General features: G+C 36.7%; 1 long non-coding RNA gene across 1 annotated transcript; it reads left to right on the top strand.

Moving 5' to 3' along the window:
* The first annotated feature begins 476 nt into the window (after nucleotides 1-476).
* Nucleotides 477-2,524, top strand: LOC122139117. Its single transcript, XR_006155991.1, has 4 exons — nucleotides 477-568; nucleotides 1,232-1,249; nucleotides 1,699-1,793; nucleotides 2,392-2,524. It is a non-coding gene; the product is annotated as an uncharacterized LOC122139117 (long non-coding RNA).
* Nucleotides 2,525-16,285: the final 13,761 nt, after the last annotated feature.

Here is a 16,285-nt window from a genome sequence, read left to right on the forward strand (position 1 = left end):
GATCTTTGTGTTGGAAAGTAAAGTGAGTGCATGCAGACAATGCAAACATTACTGTTTATTGTACAGTCTTGTAATTATGCAATATAACTCTAATTCCTTTGCTATAATTTGGTCTGTTCTTTATATTATATTCTTTTATTTTATATATATAAAATAATTGATCAGATTGATTGCTGCTTCTTACTTGCATTTTTTTTTTTTATATTTAAAGTACATTCTAGTTAAAAATGTAAAATTACAAATCATTTCATATTTAAATGTTGATCTCATCCATCAAAGATGATTATGCTTCAACTTTTTTTTTCTGGTCTTGTAATTATGCAATATAACTTTCTAATTCCTTTGCTCTTAAATTTGCTTCAACTTTGCTAATTTTTTGTTTTTTTTGATTTGTTGTTATTATTATTATTTATTTATTCTTTTGCCAACCCCCATAATCCCATGCCCAAACCTAATGCAACGCGGTGACAATCGCGCTATTGCGCCATTTTGCGACTACTTGGCGGTCTTTTTTGAATCGGCATCAATTTATCAGGCGGCCTGCAGTGCACTTACAGCTCGAACTGTGGTGAGTATATCTGGAAATTAGATCATGTATAATGTAAGTGTTTATGCCCCCCTATATAATGATATTACTTGTAATACGTATCAAATACATCGAAGTGTTTTAGCTGTAAGACGATGGGTAGAGATAATTAATTAGAAAATGGTAACGTTATCTGTTATATCCCTGAAATAACGCCTGAGTCACTAAAGCCATCTAGCGCTGAAAAACAGTTCAAATAAAGTTTAAACTTAAGACGTATGTTTTTAATTATTATATTATTATTGTTTCGGATAATTTAACGTTAAGCTTTTCATCATGAAATTCATCCGATTTGATGCTTTTTTTCCTTCAATTGTGTCATGCGAATTAGTTATGCAGATGTTTATAGTAACTTAATATTTTGCTGTACAAGTTGTTTAATTAATTTGGGAGTAATTAGGCTATCTCCTTTAGCTGTCAGATTTCTACACAGGATGTAAAGAGGCTCCTTTTTTTTTTATTAATTTAAGCAAAAACAGCCCTTTTTCTACTACAAGCTCTAGTTTTATATTTTGGGTTCAAGTTTATCACTGAGGTCTATTATAGTATTTAATATTGTGTGATTTCAGGTGTTGTGGAGCTATACTATATGAGGTTATAACATTTGTTTTGTTTTTGCTTTTATCTCCTTGCCATGGTCTGAAGAAGCCATATTGTTGTAAGGTAACGTTATGTTTTTTGTTCATTTATAAATGAGCAGCTAGAACACTTATGTTTTAATATATTACATTAACTAGATTTAAAATATTAATAGATTGAAGGTCATTAATCTGATTCTTCTGGTTTTCTTGTGTGCTCTTCTGTTATCCTATAATTTTGCACTTATAATTTTACTAGCAAGGAGAAAATGAATGAAATTAATATTTACAGGCCAAGTTGTTGAAATAGTGTTGGTTTTACATTTTGAAATGGCACAATATCAGTTGTTCTGCAATAAGATAAAAACCTGCCAGTTTGGGTGAGCCTATGACTTTTAATCTAGTACCAACTGGAGGACCTGTATGATATCTGCATTATACTAGATATGATGAACACGTAACACAAACTATAATACCTGCCTCATAATGTGTCATGTATAATCAATTATTTGGGCATTACTCTTGTATCCACAGGTTGATGACAAATGAGGTCATGGCCTGTTTCAGTATGAAGTGGGGGAAGGGGAAGCTTGCCTTCACCAAGATCAATCTGTACACTGTTGTCACAGGTAAAACAAAATTAACAAATAATACAAATATTAGCGTCATATCACTGTGACACTCAGGGTTGTTTAGTTTCTGTTTTAGTTGGTTTAGTGAAAACCAGTAACCTCGTATTGTAGGTACTCATCTGTCACACAGAAATCGCACAAACGTTCATAAGACTTCTTGCTGATTGGCAGGTCATTCCTGTTGTCAGCCTTTCTTTATTGTTCAGAACTCTAACAATTGTTTTTGCATTCTTAAAGATATGTATTAGACATTAAATGTTAATTTACCTTAAGACACTCTGCAAAAATACTGCAATGTGTCTTTGTTGTCATGGTTTTCTTTTGCTAGATTGTCTGCTTAGTGTTTGTGAATTGCATCACAAGCTGAAATATATTTTGATGACTTATAGCTTGTACTTTACATTCATGGCTCTTAAAGCTATGGTAGATTTTTTTTTTTTTTTTCTCAGAAACTGATTAAAACCCAGTCAATAGTTTAAGTGGTCTAAATGTATTCTGTGGAAAGCAAAGAAATAGTTAATGATTAAATACAGTGATTACTGTAGTGCATCATATTCTATACTTATACATTTTCTTATTCAAATATTTCTTACAGAGAGTGTCCAGAAAACATCAAAAGAGACGGGGCAAATATTGCAGCGGCCACCGCCTTTTGTTTAAAATATGCCCCAGCAGACCCGTCGCAAGGAGGGTGAGAGGCCCTGTGCAAAGTTGACATGCGAGGCCCTCTACAATTTGTTTGTGTGTGTGTGTGTGTGTGTGTGGGGGGGGAGGTTGCTGTAGTAAGGCAAGGCAAGTTTATTTATATAGCAGATTTCGTACACAATGGTAATTCAAAGTGCTTTACATAAAATAAAGTAAAATAATCATGAAGAACAAAACTAAAACAAGCCATTTTAAAACTTTGGAAACGATTTAAAAATTGACTTGAATTTAAAACAGTTAGAAATAGAAAATGATTTTACATAAAATACAGTGAATACGTAAAATACAGTGCAATCAGGTCGGACATCGCACAGTGCTCATTAAATAAATGCACAGCTAAACAGATGAGTTTTGAGTCTAGATTTAAATGTGACTAGTGTTTTAGCACATCTGATCTCTTCTGGAAGCTGATTCTGGAAGCAATGTATTTTGGTCCTAGGTCACTGAGTGACTTCTAGACGAGTAAAAGTACTTTAAAATCAATCCTAAATGTAACTGGAAGCCAGTGTAAGGACCTGAGGACTGGTGTGATGTGCTCAGATGTTCTGGTTCTAGTCAGAATCCTGGCAGCAGCGTTCTGGATGAGCTGCATCATTTTTGAAAAAAAGATGTGGGAAGTGTGTCAAGATAGCAAGTTGACGATTTTAGTTGCTGCACTATGTCTTCCAAAATGTTGCTATCAATTGCTTCAAAATAGACAGTATCTTTTTGATATTGCAGCCGAATCTGTCTGACCTCTGCATTGCTTGAGGATGTGCTAATCGCCTTCCTGATATTGATGATCTTCTCAGAAAAGAAGGAAGCAAACTCATTGCATTTGCAGTCTGACAGCATTTCACTGGGAATCTGACTCTGGGAAACTGATTTCTGTCTGTTTGTTTTCTTACTGACTATTATTGGAGCAATATCATTAATACCATTCTTAACTTTTGAGTTAAAGGAATCAAGGAGAATATCAACAGAGTCTGCAAAAATACTTAGTGTTAAAGATATAGCCTCCATAAATAGTACACTAGTGTTCTCGTTAGGTCTGCACTATTAATCGCATGCAATTGTCATGCGCGTCTCGTCAGTAAAGCTGGTTCTGTGATTAGCGCTTAATGTCCAGAGCCGTAGTTCGCTGACGCAATATCACGTTCATAACCGCATGCGATTCATCTGCGATTATGAACGCGATATTGCGCCGCTTGTCAGCAAACTACGGCTCGGTCTATTAAGTGCAGCTACATTTGAAAGCATCTCCTTCTGACAGAGACAGATCTAGATTCAGTGGTAGCAGAGATCAATATATCAAAGAAAATACAGAAGTGATCAGATAGTGCTACGTCCTTAATAACAATGGATGAAATGTTTAGAGCCCTACTGATGATTAAATCTAGGGTGTGTCCACCCTTGTGTGTGGGTCCATGCACATGCTGAATCAGGTCAAATGTGTTTAGAACTGTTATCATTTCTTTTGTAGTTTTGTTTTCTGCATTATCTATGTGAATATTAAAATCCCCTGCAATAGCAAAACAGTCAAACTCTGAGGAAATCATTGATAACATTTCTGTGACCTCTTCAACAAAGGCTGGAGAGTATTTTGGAGGCCTGTAAATAATGATAAACAGAATGCATGGAGCACCTTTCAGCACAATTCCTAGATATTCAAAAGACAAGTACTGACCAAATGACACTTGCTTGCATTGATAGACATCTTTAAATTGAGCAGCTACACCTCCACCTCTCCTAACAGTCCTGCAGACACTCATGAAAGTAAAGTTAGGAGGGGTGCTTCATTGAGGACTGTTGTACTGCAGCTGTCTTCTAGCCATGTTTCATTTAGAAACATAAAATCCAGATTGTTTGTGGTTATAAAGTCATTGATTAGAAAATGATTAATTTTTTAGTGAGCGAATGTTTAAAGATGCTAACTTGATGGCAGTGCTTTATGTCATTACATCAATTTTAGTTTGATGCATAATAGGCTGCAGATTAGATGAGTTTGCCCTTCGGCTTGAGATGGACTTAAACTTTCTGTCACATGATAAAACTGAAATAGAGAAAGGTACAGGCACACTGGGTTCCCGCTTGTTCTTTAAACATTTGTGAATGTTGCTGCTATTATAGCGGGGACCCGACACATATCACTGAGAGCTGCTATCAGCTGTTTTTGGTTCACCTACAGCAGATGGAGGGTTTGGGCCCTGGCGTTGTGGCAGCGGTCGGAGAGCTCTCAGAGGAGCAGGTCCCACAGGCTTTGGTGTTTGGGGGGCCCGCTGTTTTCTTGTTGATATCTGCGGGCTTGCAACGAATGAGTGTGAGAGTTTAGTCCCAGCATACACCAATTCTACCATTTTCTGTGAAAAGCACAGAAGTGGAGATGCTGGAGAGAGGGATAATGTGTCTGGTGAGATGGGCTGTGTCTCTGGTGTTTCCGGTGACTGTGATATGTTGTCTTGGCTTCCCCGGCTGTCTTCCAGAAAGTCATCCTTGAGTGCTGAGTCTTGTAGCTGTTTTGATACATCACAGTCTGTCTGTGAGGAGCTCTGAGGGCAGGGCTCGGCCGGGATGGTGTCCATCAGCAGTGCTTATTGTGGCTGCATGGTGTTATCAGTTGGGAGTGGTCCACTGAAGAACTTTGAATCTTCAAAGTGTTTGAAAAAGGTTCACTAAAGTCCTTCTTAAGGAGTTCTGACTGCTCTTTCAGAGTATCATTCTTCCCCACATGGATGATAATTGGATTTGTAGTCTTGTGCTTCATCAGAATATTCTGAAGTTCCTTGTTCACATCAGAGACCATTGCTTGAGGAAGGCAGCATGTTGTTGTAGTCCTGCTACTGATGTTTCTGATAATAGAGTCACCCACTATCAGAGTCCTGGGCTCGACTGCGCTCTGAGCTGAATGTCGTTGTCTGCTCGACCTTGAGCACCTGTTAGTAGCGGTGTTAGCTGCTGGCTGATCCAATAGATGTTTAATCACATTTGGGGATTCCTCACCCGCATTCATTAATGCTTCAAATCTGTTCTCAAGATGTATAGGGGGTGGTAGAATACTGGTATTCACAAGCCTTGTCATAGTTGAATCTGGGGTAGAGGATGCTACAGCAGCAATACGAGAAACTCGTGACAATCTGATGTCTCGTGTTCCTTTGGGTCTCGCTCCCTGTTTGTGCCATCGATTAGTGTGGCGATCAGTTTTGGCTTGTTCCTCTACACTTGGTATAAACTGTTGAGATTCAGAAGATTCATGGGACTCACCGGCTGTATGCTGAGAGGGTCCATGACGATGGTCTGTTAAATGTTCCGTCTGTTTTGGAAGTCCGGCAAGTAACTTTGTTTCAAGAATCACAATCCTTTGTAGAAGTTTGCAGCAGTTCATGCAACAAGTGGATCCAACAGGAGGCATTTTCTCTCTCTTCTCTTTGAATGTAGGCAGTTGTTATCCCATCTCCGGAATGTAAGCTGCTGGCAGTGGGAGACAAAGTCTTCTTTTGTAGTATTATTCCAGTCCAAAAGTTTTTAGTTTTAGTGTTTGTGCCAAAAATCTTTTGTTTGAGCACTGTGCTGATCTGCTGAAGTAAAAAATCTTAGAAAAATCAGAGAAAAGTACAGAAATAAGAAGAAAAGCGGAGAACAGTAAGCTAGAACGTCCGAACGGTAGTGAAGCCGGAACCGTAACAAACTCAACTTTAACATGCATCTGTCCGATTGTGATGCCTTGCTTACTGACATGCTTGCGCACAAATCACGGCCACGCACTAGCTCATAAGGATCTACAATCATAATAATAATAATAATAAGTTAATAAGAATGCTTAAATTAGTTCTAGGCTTGTAGACAGTTATATATAAAGAGTTCAGATGGAAAAAAGCCTCTAAGTGCGATCCAACATTTTCTTCTAAAATAATTATTTTCTCATCCTCCTATGTTTATGTTCAGTTATTTCACTTTAATGGGAAAGAAAAGAAAACTGTTCATTGCTATTAAAGTGAAATTACTGAACCTACACATGGGAGCCTGATAAAATTTGTATTTTTTAGAAGAAAATTTCAAACGGCACTAGGTTTTTGCAGCTGAACTTTTCATATAAAATCAATTTGCACTATTGCACTCTCACTCTTATTCGTATGTTTAATAGTCGAAAACGCAAACATCTATTGTCACATTTATTTATGTTTTACATGAATCATTAACCTATCGCATATTTTCAATTCAAAAGGGCGGAATTTCATAAAAGGTTGAGTAGTTTGCATCACTAGATAGTCTATGTCGGTGGCTGAACATTTCTATCATAAAACAGTTCTGTAATACTGTAGGCTACTGCTTACATTTTTCCACAAACTCTAGTCATGATGCGCTTTCTACCATCTCGTCTTGAACAGGAGCGCTTCACAAAAATTAACCAAAGCTCAGTGAATACATGGCTCACAGACGTGACAAATATATCTATAGAAAGCTTTAAATGACTACTAAACGAAATACAACAAATCAGAAACAAAAACTCATTCATTATAATCATAATCCGTAAAGATGAAATTTTTTCTAAAGGCGCGTAAAATGAAGAGGTTGCGAGTCAGGATTGGCAACATCATCCTTGCGACACCAACTCAGAAAACACTATTTATTAGTAAATAATTCAATATCTCATTCCTGTTTCCCCCATGACTCATTTATGGTAATAATTTTTGCCGATGCTTTGTGTCAAGCTTAAGCCTATTGCGTGCATTTGAAAGCAGAACACTGCGCTGCTGCGGGACACTTAACACTGTTGAGCCACTATTGACAGTCACGGTAGCACGGTCTTGTGTTGTTTCCACCAGTGTGGCAATTTTTTCATCACTAATTGATGGATGTCTAAAATATTAAAATAAGGAGAAGCCTTAAACAGGCCTGAGGCTGGCCCGCATCTGAACTATGATGTGAAAATTGGCCCGAAGCCTGGCCCAAGGTGTAAAAATATTCAGGGTGAAATGCAGGGCTCTAGGGACCAGACTAAAAGTTAAACTTTATAACTTTTTGTCGTCCTAACAACAAAAAGTTTTACTCATTCTTATACTCAGAGTCTTATACTGTCTATCCGCTATGACTATTTTAGTCTTCCAAAGGACAAGATGGGTGGAAAAAAAACAGTAATAAAAATTAGATATAAACGACATAAAATGCAGGCCAGGAGCGAGGCCCTCTAGAGGTGCGAGGCCCTGTGCAGTTGCACACTTGGCACAGCCCTTGCGACAGTACTGTGCACCAGACAGGGTGGGTGGAGGTGGCAGGAAAAAAAAAAAAGCTGTTAATAAAATGTATCTTAATGTTTTCAAAACTATTCAGTTCCAATAAGGTTGATGTTAAAATGTAATTATTTTGAAAATGTTCTGTTCCATGTTAAATGTAAATGATAGAACAATTGAATAAATAAATCATATTTGTTATAACCCAGTTCATCTCTTAGTCATTTTTCTGATAAAACCACAAAACATTTGTGGATTCCATTTTCAGATTAAGTTAAACTATTCTTTTTGCTAATGTCTTAAAGGGTTAGTTCACCCAAAAATGAAAATTGTCATTAATGACTCACCCTCATGTCATTCCAAACACGTAAGACCTCCGTACATCTTCGGAACAGAGTTTAAGATATTTTAGATTTAGTCTGAGAGATTTCTGTTCCTCCATTGAAAGTGTATGTACGGTATACTGTCCGTGGTTAGAAAGGTAATAAAAACATCATCAAAGTTGCTGACATATGATGCTGCGGATGTGTTTTCTGGTGCGCCCAATAACACATCAGCAGCATCACTGCAGTGTTGTGAACGCGCTCAGAACAGACCCGGAAGAGAAGACAATGAATAAAGTTGTAATTTTTGTTATTTTTGGACCAAAATGTATTTTCGATGCTTCAACAAATTCTAACTGACCCTCTGATGTCACATGGACTACTTTGATGATGTTTTTATTACCTTTCTGGACATGGACAGTATACCGTACATACATTTTCAATGGAGGGACAGAAAGCTCTCGGACTAAATCTAAAATATCTTAAACTGTGTTCCGAAGATGAATGAAGGTCTTACGGGTTTGGAACAACATGAGGGTGAGTCATAATGACATAATTTTCAGTTTTGGGTAAACTAACCCTTTAAAATTTAATCATTTAGTGTTGTCTCACATTGAATCTTGAACTCTATCTGATCTGATGTTACACTTTCTCTGTATGTTTTTATTTTTCTTTTCTCTCTCTGTATGTTGATTTTTATTTTACAACAAAATTCCTGTCTCTGTTAAAGGTTTGATGTCATGTCAACACAATCCATACTAGCCATATCTTATTTTAAAGTTTGAGTTTGACAGTTTGACAATTTTGACAGTTGTTGGTTTGTGACAGATAATGATTTTGATTTAATTTTCCAACAAAATGCAATGTCTGTCAGATGAAGGAGATTGATGTTAGTCTGACGTTGGGTTCTAACATCGACCCGATTTTCATTTCATCCTAAATACCACATCTGACCAACGTTGGAGACTGACGTCAGTCTGACGTTGGGTTCTGACGTCAACCAGATTTTCATTTTCATACAAAATGCAACGTCTTACCAACGTCGGAGATTGACGTCAGTCTGACGGAGATTTTCATTTTCAGTCTGACGTCAGTCTTGACGTTGGGTTCTGACGTCAACCAGATTTTCATTTTCATCCAAAATTCAACGTCTTATCAACGTCGGAGATTGACGTCAGTCTGACGTTGGGTTCTGACGTCAACCAGATTTTCATTTTCATCCAAAATGCAACGTCTTACATGCGTCGGAGATTGACGTCAGTCTGACGTTGGGTTCTGACGTCAACAAGATTTTCATTTTCATCCAAAATGCAACGTCTTACCAACGTCGGAGATTGACGTCAGTCTGACGTTGGGTTCTGACGTCAACCAGATTTTCATTTTCATCCAAAATGCAACGTCTTACCAACGTCGGAGATTGACGTCAGTCGACGTTGGGTTCTGACGTCAACCAGATTTTCAGTTTTCATCCAAAATGCAACGTCTTATCAACGTCGGAGATTGACGTCAGTCTGACGTTGGGTTCTGACGTCAACCAGATTTTCATTTTTCATCCAAAATGCAACGTCGGAGATTGACGTCAACGTCGGAGATTGACGTCAGTCTGACGTTGGGTTCTGACGTCAACCAGATTTTCATTTTCATCCAAAATGCAACGTCTTACCAACGTCGGAGATTGACGTCAGTCTGACGTTGGTTTCTGACGTCAACCAGACGTCTTACCAACGTTTTCATTTTCACGTCATCCCAAAATGCAACGTCTTACCAACGTCGGAGATTGACGTCAGTCTGACGTTGGGTTCTGACGTCAACCAGATTTTCATTTTCAATCCAAAATGCAACGTCTTACAAACGTTGGAGATTGACGTCAGTCTGACGTCAACCAGATTTTCATTTTCATCCAAAATGCAACGTCGGAGATTGACGTCAGTCTGACGTTGGGTTCTGACGTCAACCAGATTTTCATTTTCAACCAAAATGCAACGTCTTACCAACGTCGGAGATTGACGTCAGTCTGACGTTGGGTTCTGTCGTCAAGGCCAGTCAGTCACTTGTAGAAGAAGAACTGTTGAATTAATTAATTATTTTTAGTTTAGTTTGCGCGCAAAAAGTATTCTTGTAGCTTCATAAATTACAGTTGGACCACTGATGTCACATGGACTATTTTAACAATATCCTTACTATGTTTCTGGGTCTGGGAACATTTCAGTTAAATATTGCCGCTATGGAGGTTCAGAAAGCTCTCAGATTTCGTCAAAAATACCTTAATTTGTGTTCCGCAGAGGAATGAAGGTCTTACGGATTTGGAACGACAGGGGGATTAATGACAGAATTTTAATTTTTGGGTGAACTAACCCTTTAAATGTATAGTTCACCCATAAATGATTATTCTGTCAACATGTATGACTTTATTTCTTTTTAAACACTAAAGGAGTTTTTTTTTCAGCATTTGTAATGCTGTGCTGCATCGTCGCTCTCTTCCATGCCATTACAATGAACAAGAAATGCATTTTCAAGCTTCAAAAATTATGCAAAAGCATCATAAAGATTTAATAAAAGTAGTCTATCTTCTGAAGTTAAATAGCAGCATTGGGTGAGGAAAACACTGAAATGTAACTCATTTATCACTCATCATTTCAGCCCATCGAGCTGGTAGAGGCTGTGAACAAATCTTCTGGTCAAAGAACCGAATCAGTTTGCTTCATAAACGAATCATCATGATCAAATGAATTGGACTATGCTACTTCTCTTAGGAATATAATAAGGAAATCAGTCATATGTCTTACCAAATGTCTGTTTTGAACATTCAGTTCTTCAGTCATTGTAACTGCATAGAAATGGTTCATTATAAGTGTGAGTAAATATTGACTGAAATATATTTGCAATTTTCTTCTCAATCTGCATGAAGCACTAATCTAAAATACCCTTTCCAGAAGTGCTTGAAGCATCACTGTCAAGCGTGTTTTTATAAACAGTCATTTCATATCGAGATTGCATCTACAAAGAGCAATTTCTAAAGCCAACTCATGTTTTTTTTCTTTTCTTTTCTTTTTTTTTTTTTTTTTACAGCAGAGTATACCTACAACAATTGATATCTACTATATCATTTTTTCAAAAACCTGGATATCCCAAGTTTAAAAATGACAGACTCTTAAAAAGAAAGGTTTCAAAAGAGCCGCTTGGACACTGATGCCATAGAGGAACCATTTTTTGCTTCCCCAAAAGAACCTTTCAGTGAACAGCTATTAAAAAGAACCATTTTTCTTAGTGTGGAAGAAGATTTTAATATTCCAAAGAAATCTTTTGTACTTTGTATTGTTTACTATAAAGAACCTTTTTGGTGAATTTCTAAAGCTCTCACAGATGTTAAAGATCCTTCATGGAAATCCATAAATGCCAATAAAGCAACCTTAATTGTTAAGGGTGGGAAGCACAATTCTTTGCATGCCCAAAATATTATGTTCTTTTTTAAAAAAGTCTTGATTTTTGTTTTTTTGGGGTCTACTAGAAGAGGTTTTCATGTTTGAATGTTCAAACAGCTTTTTTACTGATATAGAGAATAGCTCCCTCAAACACCAACATTACACACTAAAGAAGGTTGAAAATGTAAAATAATAGGTCCTCTTTAAAATAATTTTTGTTCTTAGTGTTTTTTTTTTGTTTGGTTTTTTTTTCTCACTATAAAGAACTTTTTGTGGAACTGAAAGTTTCCATGGATTTTAAAATTTGTTTTTCATGTAATCATAGATGCCAATACAGAACCGTTATTTTTTAATATGTGTGTTTTTTTTTTTTTTTGTATATATCTTTTACGCACTTCTGTGACTTAACCTCTGTTGGCTTTTTGTATTATTTATCATTTATGGCTTATACAGTACTCCCTACAATTCTTTTCTGCAGTGCAGGCTGTGGGCTTCCCTGTCAGGTCTTCATAGGCAATAATAAATTCCTCTGAGAATCCTTGACTGTTTTCTTTTAATTTACAATCTGTGTTTAAAAAAAAAAAAAAAAAAAAAAAAGATAAAACAAAAGTCAAATTTTAAACTGTTCAATGACTTCCTAAAAAGTAATAAGTGTTGTAGTGTCAGAAGCTTAAAAATTCATAAAACCCCACACATTGTGGTTCGGCCATTCATTGAGCAGCATTTGAATGACACCATGTAAGTTCAGTGCAAAGTGCACATACGCAGATATGAAAACGAATTTCAAAAATCCAGTGGGAACATGTTCATCTGATGAAGTTCAACTGCTGAGTGGAATGAGTGTAGGGCTCCAAGGGAGAATCATTTTACCCCAGGGACACCTTCCATGGGAAGATAATTTGGTGACTGTAGATCTCATCCATGTGGGCAGTGTTCTCTGACTGTGCTACTCTTCTGCTTTTGGGCCCATGAAGTGCCTACCTGAAATCACACTGGCAGTAACAGGCTTCAAATTCAAAGGCCTGGGGTGTGACATATCTGACACATCACATCAATGCTGCTTATGTGGCTGATCACGTTCAAATCTGCTTTGTGTCATTTCTCAAACCCACTCCCCCTATTTTTGCCTCACCTCTCCAATATGCCTAATAAAATTGCAAAAAATTAAAAAAAAAAAAAGAGGGCCAATAGCTTATCTGTTCTATGCATTCCCAAGAACCTGACTCCCAGCAAATAAGTACTGAGTTTTTGACCCAGTGTGACTGTGTGTGTGTGTAAAAAAAGAAAGCAGTTAAAAGAAAAACACAAACAAAACGGGCTGAAATCACATTTCTACAAATCTGGGAAGCAGTAGATTTCAAAGAATGAAAAGATCTAATGAGACAAAAAAGACTGTGGGCTGTGCTTCCAAAAAAGCATTGTAAAGCTTTATGCAAGTGTATGTGTCTCCATTGTCCACTTGTGGATCCGGGATTGACCAAAACGCATCTTTGGGGCCAAAAAACATGGTCAAAGCATCAATCTTGGGCTGATACTGCTTTTGGGAAATCTGCAGCCATGTAAAGCATTCCTTTTAGCAGAGCTAAAAGTACTTTGGCCTCAACACAAAAGGGGCTATTAGCTGTGCCATTGTGAACCCTGTAGATGCTTCCATCATGTAAATAGAATAATATATCTTTTCCTCTCTGTACTGCTAATTGTGGTTTTAGAAAGAATCTAAGGATCTTTGTTTCTTAATTTGAACTCTATATTTTGAAGAAGAATGCTGGAGCATTTCTCCCTTCCACAAAATGAAACTCTCCCATAGCCACTAGCAAGCAGCCAACCAAGACTCCAAACAGAAACCAAAGTCAAAGTGAAACCAAACCCACTTGTTCTGCGGAATTCCCACACACTGCACGGCTAAATACATGATTTTAATATGCTATGTGCATTTCAATGATAAAAACCCAAAATGTTGGGTATATTTAGGGCTCTGTAACAGTCATTCACAGCATAGCTAAGACTCCTCTCATCTGATAGAGAAGCCTGCCGGGAAGTCAGGACATCGTGACTTCCCTTTGGTCTTGTGGGAGTGCTGGCATGCATTTGGCAATGAAAAGTTAATTCTTAGGCTTTGAAATAACTTTCAACAGTGCCAAAGATCCAGCCTTGCTGTTCATTATTAGCTGTGGGCCGCAAAAGTGTCTTCCCCAAGAAGTGATCAAGATAGATACAAGTTAATGAAAAAAATGAAATGAGTACATATTCTCACATAGTCTTAAAGGCACAGCAGCAAAAGATGAAATATTTTCTAAGGGTCACATTATAGATTATGACCGATTTTGCTGCAAAAAAACAAAAACAAATTACTTATATGAGTTTCTAATAGTTTCTCAAGTGGGTACATCTTTAATAATAAATTTGTATGGCTCTAGTGATTAAAAAGTCATGCATTTGTTCTATACATGATGGAGAAATGGAGTTCTACATCCTGTAAAAACCCAGGAATGCACTGATCACATGGTCAGTCAGGGATGCTTGTCAGTAAACAAAATGTCTGTTATTGCTTGGGCAATTAATAAATTAATTCAATAATTGGGACATACTATCCTATTGATTATTTTGATTATTAAAATATAATTTTACTAAAAAATAATTTTATTGAAATCTTTATTGAAAATTGACATGCTACAGTAAATATGGTTTCCTTTCTTGCATTTTCTCTCTCAAAATGATGGACATAATTTAAAGTGCCCCATTATAGATTTTTGAAAATTACCTTTCATGCAGTATGTAACACAGCTCTAAGTGAAAATAAAACATTCTGCAAGTTTTAAATCTGAAAGTGCACTTTGCATAAAGTTATTGTCTTTCAAAAGAAAGAGTCAACTCTGAATCATTGAAACGAGTCATTTTTAAAATGAATCCCATGTTCCACCTAAACTGGAATCCAATTCATGCTGATATCTTTCATTACCTATAATAGGGGCACTTTAAAAAAAATGTGAGATTACCAAAAGATTAGTTAATGCAAACTCCTATATAATACTGTACCTAAGGTAAGCATTAAACCATGATTAGCTGTGTAAACTCCTAATTTATATAAATGTATATCATAAATATCTTAAATATGTAATGCCTACCATCAAAGGTTAGACTCGTTTCTTGTTTTAATTTATTTTTAGCTGTTAAAGTGGCAGTGACTTTTACCTATATGAAAATGGCCAGTAAGGACTTTCAAAATGACTCAGGGCTGATCCCTTCTGTAAATTCAGAGACGTGGATTCATATTCAGACAATTAAATGAACACATAACCTTGGTGTTTGTCAAAAAGAAAAAAAAAAAGGAAAAAGAGAGAGAAAAAAAGTAGGCAATTCGGCCAGGAATTTTTACAGGGTTGATGGGAGAAAGTTACACGGTATCTGAATGGCAATAAAATCACAGAATAGCCTCTGTAAATACTGAAATTACCTTACAGCCCAAAAAGTTCAGATAAAGTAGATATGTTTTATTAATGCTATGACCCCTTGTAATGTGCACTAATATTTTTTTTATTTTATCTTAGAATCAAGAAAGATGTCACACAGCTTAGTTTGTAAAGTAGCTCTTCCTTTCACTCTCCTCTCATATAATGCAGAAGAAATCATTCTGCCCAAATGTTCTAAATTTGGATTACATTTATTTTGTATCATTCCAGAATGCAAGTCTAATCAGACACAAAAGTAGCAAAAAAGCTTGTGGACTAGGAATAGCTGATGGTAGCCTGTCATTACATAGTGTATATTCAATAAGCATGGTGCAAATATGACTACAATATGCTTTGATCTCTGATGCTTCACTTGTTGAAAACATGTTGGAAACTGCATTGTGAATAACAATGTTAAAATTACCAGCGCTTTTGTAAATTTCTACTTGGTAGTAAAATGCACATGAGCTGATATTATGCTGGATAATATTACAATGATCAATATGCAATCACAGTTACTGTATCTTCATCTATGACTTTTCTCACACTACAGGAATAAAACTATTCTTGCTAGTTACACATTTTAGTTTCAATAATGTTCCCTACTTAGCAAGTGCACCAGGATTTATATATTTTCCACCTTTGCATTAAAAAGCAGTCATGCAGTCAAGCATGTTACTATAAAAAGGTAAATGGTGCAGTTAACTGATCTGAACTTTATTGCATTCGAAATTGTGCCTTTACAGCCAAAACTGTAAAGGGAGCTTACACAGCTAGCCAGCTTTGGGACTTTTCACTGTTTATATCACTACAATTTGTCCAAAATGCTGCCATTCTGAGGCTTGTTTAGACTTGCTGTTATTGACTGACTGACCAACTGTAGCACTTTAGCTGCACAATCGAAAGCAAGGACACAGACAAGGCACCTTAGTATTTGCTTTTCTCCCTTTCTCTTTTTACTTTTTTGAACAGCCGGTTCTCATATATACTTGTTTAGGACAATTGTACTCACTATGTGCTTTCAAACTTCTACTAATACTCACTACCACTCGGAAAGCATGTGACTGTATCAGCTGGACGGTACAACTTAATAACAATCCACGGCCTGTCCCTCTGAACTCTACTACTTTACTCTCTATTCCAATTGACTTTGATAATTTTGCATTTTTTTTTTTAACAAATAAGACAAGAACCATCAGTGATCAATTCCCCACACCACAAACGGAGGATAACTTCATAATGACTAATACACACTCTTTCTCCTCCTTGTCTCCACTCTCTGAAATAGATGTTTCCAAACTTATCCTTTTCCATCATCCTACTACTTGTCCACTTTGATCCCCATTCACCCTCCTCAGGCCATTTCTTCTTCAGTCATACCTT

This window comes from Cyprinus carpio, chromosome B12, assembly GCF_018340385.1.
Source record: "Cyprinus carpio isolate SPL01 chromosome B12, ASM1834038v1, whole genome shotgun sequence".
Classification (NCBI taxonomy): Eukaryota; Metazoa; Chordata; class Actinopteri; order Cypriniformes; family Cyprinidae; genus Cyprinus; species Cyprinus carpio.